We start from the raw sequence: 11,433 nt of genomic DNA, 5'->3' as shown, positions 1-11,433 counted from the left end.
CTGATGCACAGAGTCTACAGAAGTCCCTTGATGGTACAAAAGGAAAATAAATCTCGGGACCCCCAAATCACTAAGCCAGAGAGAAAAGTCAAGCTGGGTACTGCGTCGTTGGGCAAACCTGCCTCCTATTCTGTTTCTAAATGAGATAGCTACAAAGATTAAAAAGCGACATATCTCCCTCACAGTTTGCACACAAGGAAATTCCTTGTGGACAAAGGACAGACAGAACTCAAAGTCATCCCTCTGCTCATGTGAGACAAATGTGTATCTGTGCTTCCTTTGCCTTTTTGTTTCACTAAGCCAGACTAAGGTATAAGTGACTATTCCTGTACGCCCCCTCACATGTAAGTTGTGTATTCAGTAAAAAGTTAATCAGAGACTCAAAAGAATGCAACCATTTCTCTCTTATCTACCTATGACCTGGAAGCCCCTCCGTGCTTCTCGTTGTTCCAGTTTTCTGGACTGAGTCAATGTACATCTTACATGTATATTGATTGATGTCTCATGTCTCCCTAAAATGTATAAAACCAAGCTGTGCCCTGACCACCCTAGGCACATGTCATGTCATCATGACCTCCTGAGGCTATGTCATGGGTGTGTCCTTAACCTTGGCAAAATAACCTCTTTTTTTCCTCTAAACTTTAGAATCTTAAACTAAATCCTTTATTTCAAAAACCAACATAAAATGATTTCCCAGGCAGAGAAAAGGTTTGCGATGGAAGCATTCTTGTTAGCACTCCCTTCCTGCATAAATGGGATTGGATAGAGAGGGGAGAGGGAATGACCAAGGGTACGGAAAGCTTTCACAATGTATGCCAAGTGTGAAGTGACACCCCCAGCAGATGAGGTTTATCATCTTTACTTAGTCACACAACATCAAGGACTGGTTAGTTCCAGGGAAGGGCTCCATTTCATCACCTGGGTCAGTTCTCTTCCCCCGCATGCTCCACAATGCAGTAGAACCAAACAACACATTTATCTACAATAGAATGTTTAAATAACACCTGTCCAATAACTGCCCTTACTTTTTTGTGCTGTTGGGGAAAAGAAAAAAACAGAAAGCAATAAAACCCAAACCCTTTGGCAAGTCGGCTGGTGCCTATTCTCCTAGGGCACTTTTAGTGGAACTTTGGCTGGGCCTTGCCCTCCTCCCAGTATCATTGAGGAAAGTGGCAGCAGGACAAGTTTGGTCATCTACACTGGAGTAGAAAGAGAAACCAAACATGATTTGGGTCACAGGTGGATTCTGACAAATTTTTGGATTGGTTAAAAATGTCATGTTGTGCACAGGATGCAGGAAAAGGAGGTTTTTTTTTTTTGAGGGATGTAATGTCTGTAGGCAGCATGAACGGTCTGATCTACCCTTGGGGAGGAGCTCCCTGTGTAAGGACAGAGAAACTAGGGGGCCTCGAGGAAGCTGTTGGTTCAGGAGACAATCATTCCGGTGGCATTGATGGTGCCTTCGCTGTCTGAGCTGGACTCGGAGTTGCTGCTCCCAGAGTAAGCACCCAGGCCTGGGAGGATGCCGATACAGACTGCAGCAGAGGGGCAGTGGATGGAGGGGCCACTCAGGGAAGTGTTTCCAAGAGACTTGCAGGATGAGGACTCCTGATTCTTGTCATCTGGCTCCGGGTCTGGTTTCAGTCTTTTCACACTGTTGCCACTCTCTGAGCTCTTATGCTTCACAGCTCCTGCCAACAGCTTCACCTGGGAGAACTTGTTCTTGGTTTCTATGGGCTTCACAGTCAGTTTCTTTTCCACTTCCTTCTTGTTCTCTTGAGAAATTCCAAACTTCTTGAGGTTATTTCTGTATTCCTTCAGTTCTTTCAGTTCTTCTTCTCTTCGTTGCTTTTCTATTAGTTGCTGCTATTGAGGAACCCCATCAAGGAAGTTAGTCTCATATTCATCTAAGCCTCTTACCATTTTTTTAATTTGAACTGTTCCTCATACTCCTGCTGCTTCCTGTCCTTCTGTTCCTGCAGCCTTTCATATAGAGATCAAGAGTCACAAACCTCCTCTGGACATTCTTCTGGATCTTCAGGTTTTCGAACTTTCTCCCATTCTTCTTGCCTCCTTTTGCGCCGTTCATCTAGTTCTGCCTCAGACACGAACCTCTTTTTGATAATAAGGTTACCATCATCCCCTCCATCCATAATGAAACAACCAATCGCCACTATAGAGTCCCGGCCAAATAAACTTTCTAAGTTGACTGAGACCTGTCTCATATATTTTGGGTTCACAATTGACAACCACGAAGGGATTCTGAGTGGAGGTTCCCCTGACCTTTGACAAATTTCTTATTGGTGCTTGGTATCAGCTTGAGCTATCTTTATGACTCAAACCAATAAGATACTTGGCTGAGGCCTGGGAACCTCCCATTTAGAGAATCCCTGATCTCCCCAAATTTGGTCAAGATCTAAAGTTTACTTGGCTGTACAACCCCTCTTCTGGAGTTTCACTTGCTTCCAACAAGGAGGGCAAGTTTTCCTACTTCCATGACAATGGAAGGCAGGTAACTCTTTTGTGGAGTCTGAGCTGACTTCAAAACAATTTGAGATTTTTCCTGCTTCTAGGATGGTAGAGAGCAGTCTTCAGCCTGAGACCCATTCTTAGGTAAGTAGCTGAATCAGGGTTCTGTCTTAGCTAAAGATAAGATTCACAACCAGCTGGTCTTAATTTCTCCTTACCATTAGAGTACTCAGTAATCATATAAATTGTGCAACTGTTTGATTTGCTTAGCTGTTTTTGTTCTTGTTGCTTGTTTGCTTTTATTTTTATTTTATTTTATTTTTTCCCATTGGGTTTGACCAACTCTATCGGCCTTGAGGAAATCCAAAGGAAAGTCCAAATTGTGGGGAACAAGGCCTCTGAACTGGCTAAATTCCCACAACTGAAAAAAAAAAAAAAGGGAAAAAGAAAAAACGGCCAGCAAAAGGAAAAAAAGGGAAAGATTTTTTGTTTAGATTACCTAAAGGGCTTTAGTTATATAACAAGGCCACTGCTGTTTTTTGTTTTTTTTTTTCACTAGCCAAGCCAAACTAAAAGAGCAATGGCTGTCACCTCATGCTGCAGTTTGATAACTGAGGTTATGCCCCTTTTTTTTCATCACATCAGCCTAGGTTTGGTTCCTAAATCAAGCCCTTTCTCGTTTGGTATTTGTGTTACTTTTGAAATATCAGCAATGTGTCCTAGCTAAAATATGGTTATGAGATTTAAAAGAATTTTTTTAAGGGAGCTTAATGGTTAAAAGTCAGCTTAATTAAAAGCTAACATCTAAGATGTGTTTGTGTGTGTTGTGTCTGTAGGTGTGTGTGTCTGTATTTTAAAGGCCGTCATGTTTTGTTTTGTTTTCTCTCCTAGGACCTTGGTTTGTTTGTTTGTTTTTAGCAAGTTTTTTTTTCTTCTCAGTGGACTGAATCTGTTTTTTCATTTGTTTCTGCTGCCTCTCCTTTTTCTTGCCACCCTCTGCTGCACGAGGAACCTAAAATAGTTTCTAACAGCCTGTCAGTTTCTAACAGGCATTCCTTAAAGAAAACAGAGAAGGTGCCAGACTCTCTTTTGGGGAGAAACCTCTGTTTTTCCTTATGGAATCCCAAGAGTGTAAACAGACACGTTCATCTCAAGTCTTAAACTCCTTGCTTTTGTATTATGTTACCTGGTGGTCCTTCTCCTTCTCCTTCTTCTCCTTCTCCCTTCTTCTTCTTCTTCCTCCTCCTCTTCTTCTTCTTCCTCTTTCTCTTCCTCTCCTTTTCCTTCTCCTTCTTTTCCTTCTCCTTCTTCTTCTCCTCCCCCTCCTTCTTCTTCTCCTCCTCTCCTTCTTCTCCTTCTTCTCCTTCTCCTCCTTCTCCCTCTTCTCCCTCTTCTTCTTTTTCACTAAAATAGTTACTATAACAGAGGTTACACTTGGGCATTTAAAGTAAGGAAGAGTATGGTTTAGACACTTAGGGAAATGTCTTTGTTAAAAAAAAAAAAAAGGAGGATGCACCGTAAAAGCATCATGTGGTCTTAGCCTCATAATAATTCTATTTTTGGAGACCCAGGATTCAGTGTGGGCTCAGTCCAGAGCTCAGAGATCCAGTTTAGAACTACCGATCTAAATAAAATTGGTCTTCTTATATAATCCTATGATAGATTTCTATAATTTTATGATTGATTTGGCATTTGTTTTTAATCTCCCTCTACTTTCAACTCCTCAAGGCCAGGGACTATCACAGAAGAGGCAGGCATGTGAGTAAGGGCTGATTTTGAGAGATAAAGTCAGGTGAGTTTCTCTATAAATTAACCATGAATGTCAAAGGCACACTAATGCAAGACCAGCATATAGGCCCCTGTGTCAGATTGACAAGGTTTTCTTGGTGAATTAGCTTGCTCCTTAATAAAATATATAAAGGTTATAAAAAGCTTGTGGAAATTATATCTTATGGTCAAGATGGTTAAAATTTTATAGGTCATTTACAAAATTTTGAAAAACAAATTTAATTGGCCTTATGCTGTCTTTATTAGGTCTTAATGTTTGGGAAATTAAGTTTCCTCTCTCAAAGAATGAAGGTTTTAACTTTTTTTTTGGTAATCTTTAAGTTATCACTTTGGCTAAATGAATGACTTATTTTACAATGACCTGTGATCCTATTTTGTGATATCAAGTGTTTTAAATTTTTTATATTTGACAAACTCTAAAATCAAATTCTAACTTTGGTCTTCATTAATTTTTTTACGTTAGTCCCCTGAAGTCAAAAGAGATGCATTTGGCTTATGATATAATAAAATCATACAAGAAGTATTGTCAAATATGAAACAGTGTTTAACTTTCTTTGGTTTATATTTATATAAATGTGTTATTAGTATGTATTCCAGAATTGTGTGAAATTCCTGTGATTCTGTTATGTCTTAGCATATATTATTGGTAGTAATTATGGTTATTATGTAAAGTCACTGTGTGCCACAGAACTAACCAAATTTCTTTGTCAGTTGTGTCTTTAACTATGATTGTTCTAAGACTTTTGTCATCCACAGTTGTTTTACTTTTATTCTTTTTTAAATGTGGTTTTATAATCAGCTATAGGACTCTGACAGGTGCTTTTGAATGCAGGTTTCTGATAACTTTGGATATTGCAACACTAGAATAGAGGAAAACTTCCCAAGACTCTCATGGAGAGCTGAAATGTTCATGAATATGAAGCCAAACAGGAGTTAACTGCAGGACTGGACTAATAGAAGACTGAAGTAGTTCTTTTATGATTTTTTGCTTAAAACATTGCTGATTCTTTGTTTTTCAGAGCCAAGAAAACTACTGAACTTTTTATAGCTTTTAACAATTAAGTATACTCCTATAAACAAAATTTGGAGCATACTTCTAATTTCTCCAAAATTTGGAAACTAGCTGGATTCTTAATATATCACAATAGACTTATCTGCATAAGTTCAATAACAATGTTTTCTTTTGTAACAGGACACAATTGGAATCACTGGTTTTGATTGGAATGGCATGCTTTCAGATATAAACAGTCTCCTTTAAGGAATGAAAGTTGACTTATAGGGCCAATAAAAGCCCCTTGGGAAAGCTGGCCTCACACCCTGTCTACACAGTCCCTGTGGTAAGTAAAGAATGTCACTTTCAGACAGGCCCAGGAGCCCCAGGTTTTCTTGGGACCTCAAGGTGAGGAATTCACCCAATTAATACAATTTTTGCAGGCATAGGCTGGGCTTAAGGCATTAAAGTTGAATCTGAGATTCCTTATGGAATAAAGTTCCAGCAAAGCCAATTAAAAAAAAATAGGAGCCTATATGGCAAACAATTATCCATGCTGACTTTATGCAAATACTCCAGCCAAGTATAATAAGACTAAAACTTATTTTGTAAATGAATTTGTCTTTGATGTGTCTTTGGTGAAAATGGGACTGGAGAAAGAATTACGTTTCAAAATAAACTGTAGTACATCTGTTATTAGATTCTAGTCTTGCCTAATGTTTTTCCCTTTTTATTATTTTCTACAGTTTGGACTGAATTCTAAAATTTTTAATGGCTACAAGTCTCCAAAATAATGTTTTCAATTTTTTCTTTCCTTTCCTTTTGTTCCTATTTTTCCTGATTTGAAATTACTAAATATTAAGCTGTACTTTCTTAAAGTCATGAAAACCAAAGCTATAACTTTAGAAGAAAATAACAGTGACCTATTTACATCCATAAACCACTTTTATACCTGTTGCCTACTAATGTACAGACTTTAGAATAATATGGCCTATATTGATTTCCCAAGATCCTCATTTGTTTTTTGTTATTTTCTCCCTTCCTCCCCCGATTTTCTCTTTGTAGGATGTGAGGCTTCACAACCTGCTAAAAATGAGCTTTCCTAATAACATGTGACCTACCCATCTAGGAATGAACCATCTTAGCCATGAGAGATTAGATAAAACCTGAGACCAGAGACTAATTTTCTTCTAAAATGCTTTATCTGAAATATTTTAAAAAGAAAAAGGGGGAAATGTGAAAGGAAAATAAATTTTGAGACCCCCAAATCACTAAGCCAAAGGGAAAAGTTGAGCTGGAAAATGTGTTGTTGTGCAAATCTGCCTCTCATGCTATTCCTAAATGAGATAGCTACACAGACTAAAAAGCTATATACCTCCCTCACATTTACACACAAGGAAATCCCTTGTGGACAAAGGACAGACAGAACTCAAAGTCATCATCCCTCTGTTCATGTGAGACAAATGCATATCCGATGGCTTCCTTTGCCCTGTTGTTTCACTAAGCCAGACTAAGGCATGTGACTATTCCTATACCCACACATAAATTGTATATTGAGTAAAAGTCTAATTAGAGACTCAAAAATATGCAACCATTTGTCTCTTATCTACCTATGACTTGGAAGCCCCCGCTGCTTCGACTTGTCTTGCTTTTCTGGACCGAACCAATGTACATCTTACATATATTGGTGTCTCATGTCTCCCTAAAATGTATAAAACCAAGCTGTGCCCTGACCACCTTGGACAAATGTCATCAGGAACTCCTGAGGCTGTGTCATGGGTGTGTCCTTAACCTTGGCAAAATAAGCTTCCTAAATGGACTGAGACCTGTCTCACATTTCGTGTTCACAATGATTGACAGCCCTTTGTCCTGTGCAGCACGCTGGGTAGGGGCACCATGAAGAAATCAGAGGGCTAACTCAGAAGGCTGGAGCAGGGACAGAACATAAAGGGAGAAAGGGGCCCATGGAAATTATGACTTATCCTCAGTTTTTTATTGGCATCAAGGTTTTTAACAAAAGTCATATACTATTCTACCTTTAGCTAAAGTTCTTGAGATAACCAAGGAAGACACATTTTATGTGTATGCGTGTGTATTCTCTGTCACAATCAGTCAATTTCTTCTTCATTAGATTGCAAAAATAGATGCTATAATAAGGAACTTACCAGGCTGGGTACAGTGGCTCACGCTTGTAATCCCAGCATTTTGGGAGGCCAAGGCGGGTGGATCACCTGAGGTCAGGAGTTCAAAACTAGCCTGACCATATGGTGAAACCCTGTTTCTGCTAAAATATAAAAAATTGGCTGGGCATGGTGGCGGGCACCTTGTAATCCCAACTACTCAGGATGCTGAGACAGGAGGATTGCTTGAACCCAGGAGGCGGAGGCTGCAGTGAGCCAAGATCGTGCCACTGCACTCCAACCTGGGCAACAGAGTCTCAAAAAAAAAAGAACTTCCCTACCAGAATTGCCTTCCAATTCCAGAAAGCTGTGTTTGTAGACTCTGTCTCCCATGGGTAACCTTGAAACACCCATGCAACCCAGTCCTTGTGTGCCTGTAGTTAGAATCCACACACTTGAACAGGTAGGGTAACTAGCTATTAATTTATTTTCCTTCTAAAAAATGGCAGTAGTTAGGCTGACCTCTAAATCAAAACTACGGTCATATAAATTGCCAAATATTCTAGCCAACAATGACTCTAATGACCTAGAAGCTTCAGACGAATTCTGCCACTTCAACTGTCCAAATATATTCTAGTGCCACTGGGTAAAAAGGAGTCAAGCATTCTATGTTAGAATGTCTGGTGGGGGGAAAAAAGGTATTAAGATTCAAAGGCTCCACAGAAATAATATTGTACTATATTTAAGATTTATGTGAGATTTAGTTTGGCAACATGGATAGGACCATCTTCACTGACCTAGCTGCCATGGTAGAATGGTAAAATGCCCTCTTCTCCACCCAACAAACACAAGTGCTCAGAATTAAGACATTCCAGTCTGGAGCTGAAGGCTGGCTGTTTCCATCCTCAACCACTAATCGTATGTTCTCCATCCTGATCCCTCCCTTCTCCTGACTATTCGTTCCTTATGATTTGTAAGAACTTTCTCCCCATTAAACCCAAAAGTTTAAGGGCAAGCCTGTCTTATTCAACTTCACATCTTTGTAGTATTTATCTTCAAGGCTTGACAGCAGTTAGTAGTCAACATATTTTCACATTGCTTGTGATTTTCATCACCAGCAAATGTTACCAGTGGGCCTCCAGTCATTGAAGGCTAAGTGCCCCAGCAATGCTAATTATTATTGAAAACACTGAGTGACCTTTATGTGCAAAGCACAAGGAGGGCTACAAACATGTTCAAAACAGTTCTTGCCCTCAAGAGGCTTCTATGGGCCAGAAGCAAATCTTCTAGATCCAAGCTCTTTGAAGCCTGATCCTCTTCAAGGTGTTAATGGAATCACGTGGTAAAAGTCAACATGGGTAAGTTGACCGGTCATTCAGCAAATACTCATGACCATTTAAACTTACATTTAAAAAATAACCTACTTGATAGTACCAGTGAGTTAAGATGCAAGAGTGCATGAAGGGAACAGCCAGGTATCATAAGATTTTAGGTGAACCCAAGAAATGTAGACTTGTACAGATCAATTAAGCAAAACCTTTCAGAAGACATGCTGATGTTCGACCCAGAGCAATGTGGCTCAGTGTTGGACTGAAAAACAACTCCAGCTTTGACATGGTTTGGGAAGAAAAGGGATGGACTGAGTTCTTTCTTCAGAAATTTGATAAAGTGATCAGGCAAAGAGGATTGAGAATCGAAGCATGTAGCTTTGATCCTCCACTTCTTTTAGGGCTACACCAAAGAGATGGGGATGCGTGCTTTTAAACAAGACTAACTATAGCCTTGATAAGACAATTACCTGGCTCTGTCACTGCTTGGGCTAAAGCGTTTCCATAAGCTAGGTGTACAGGATTCCAAAGAGGCTACTGTAAGGAAAAACAAAATCATAATAATGAAAAGTCAGCAGACTAGAAATTAATCGTTGAAGTTAGTTCACTACTAGTGAATGTGAATTCACAAAAAAAAAAAAAAATGAGCTAAAAGAACTAAACAGGCAGAGTTCTTCCTAGAATAAATCAAGGTCAGTGTTGAGGTCACTGGCAAGGAAGTCTGGAGTGGCTTGGACTGAAGCTACTTGTGTTTGGGGAAAAAAGACTTGTTTTCATTGCTCTAGTCATAAGCATAAATAGTGACTCCAAAAGCTTGAAAACTCGAAGACAGCACAACAGCCTCTTAGTATGTCATTGTATTTTTTTTAAAAGGACAAAGGGGCAAGTTAGGGCCACAGCCTACTATGAAGCTTTAATACTTGCCTTTCCATTGTGAGTTTAGGCAAGGTCTCTTATAGACACACACAAAATTTTGTCATTAGACATAGCTGTTCATTTGCTATTTCTAACGAATTTTTTTTTTTTTTTTCTCATTTTATGGCTGGCTTCATTGGAGAAAAATGCTAACTAAGCTTCACAGAGAAAATATGGTGAGCCTTTTCAGAGAAACAAAATTTTGAGAAGAAAGAAATTGTTAGTGCCCACTTCAGGAATCATCTAACCCTCTTCAAGGTGTTAGTGGAATCAGGTGGTGAATGAAAGTCAACATAGGCAAGCTGAGCGGTCATTCAGCAAATACTCATGACTGTTTAAACTTACATTTTTTTAAAAAACTCACTTGATAGTACTAGCGATTATATAGTAACCATTGCCATGGTTAAAACTCAATTCTCCAAACATTGCCTGGGCTTTTTGCTACTTCTGTTATTGATACAAACTAGTCAGAAAATTTTAATCCATAGGATTTTCTTTGTTCTTATCTGAGATGGGGTGGGAGAATAGGAAAAAGAGAATTTGAGAACAATATAAATAGATATGCATTACTTATTTGAGGAATGCTTTAAAGAGTTAAGCAATTTTATTAGTTTTAGAAGTGCAAATTAGGGAAAATGTGGCCATCCCATAAAATATATTTTTGGATTGGAAATAACCATTATTAAAAATTACTAATGTATAAATACTTATTTTTAAGCAGTCTTGTTATAGTAAATAAAGCTCTTAGCAGCTTCATTTAAAAAAATCTATAGTACAGATTAGTAGTATATGCTTATTTACAAGAGGGCAAAAAAACTGAGACAGTAAAAAACTATCCTTATTAGGCTAAAAGAAAGCTAGTGTTTTGTTTTTGAATTTAACTTCCCTTGAACTTTCAAATAGCTATTTAGAAAGCATTAATTTGGGGCCGGGAACAGTGGCTCATACCTGTAATCCAGCACTTTGGGAGGCTGAGGCGAGAGGATCGCTGGAGGCTGAGGCGAGAGGATCGCTTGAGCCTAGGAGTTTGAGCCCAGCCTGGGCAACATGGCGAAACCCATCTCTACAAAAAATACAAAAATTAGTTGGGCATGGTGGCACATGCCTGTAGTAAATATAGTAAGTTTTTTGAAAAGTTTCAATTTGGAAATGGGCTGAGGAGAAAAACAAGAGAAAAAGGTCTAGTTTAGGCCGGGCGCGGTGGCTCAAGCCTGTAATCCCAGCACTTTGGGAGGCCGAGACGGGCGGATCACGAGGTCAGGAGATCGAGACCATCCTGGCTAACACAGTGAAACCCCGTCTCTACTAAAATACTAAAAAATACAAAAAAAAAAAAAAAAAAAAAAATAGCCGGGCGAGGTGGCGGGCGCCTGTAGTCCCAGCTACTCGGGAGGCTGAGGCAGGAGAATGGCGAAAAAACCCGGGAGGCGGAGCTTGCAGTGAGCTGAGATCCGGCCACTGCATTCCAGCCTGGGCGACAGAGCAAGACACAGTCTCAAAAAAAAAAAAAAAAAAAAAAAAAGGTCTAGTTTAGTGAATGCATGTTTTCCTATATGGAACTTTTTTACATAGTCCTATCCTAAACTATTTCTGCCTCTTCACTTGTCCTGTACTCTTTACTGACAAACTGCTCAACTTTATGCTTACTTGAATTTCTGTTTCCAAATACAAATCATCTCCCATGCTAGAGGAGAAATTCTAGTATTTCTAGGAGTGGAGCAAGTGGTATCACTGTCTATACCAAAAAAAGCCTCTGATTGCAACCCTGGTGCAAGAGGAAAGATTTAGTGGGTCCTACTGCCTTTCTGGACCAAATATCCTT

General features: G+C 39.2%; 1 pseudogene; it reads right to left on the bottom strand.

Moving 5' to 3' along the window:
• Positions 1-507: 507 nt before the first annotated feature.
• LOC119622035 (PSME3-interacting protein pseudogene) lies at positions 508-4,314 on the bottom strand (annotated as a pseudogene).
• Between the last annotated feature and the right edge of the window lie 7,119 nt (positions 4,315-11,433).

Source organism: Chlorocebus sabaeus, chromosome 7, assembly GCF_047675955.1.
Source record: "Chlorocebus sabaeus isolate Y175 chromosome 7, mChlSab1.0.hap1, whole genome shotgun sequence".
NCBI lineage: Eukaryota > Metazoa > Chordata > Mammalia > Primates > Cercopithecidae > Chlorocebus > Chlorocebus sabaeus.
The sequence above is the reverse complement of the archived record's forward strand: the minus strand, read 5'-3'. Positions and strand labels throughout refer to the sequence as shown.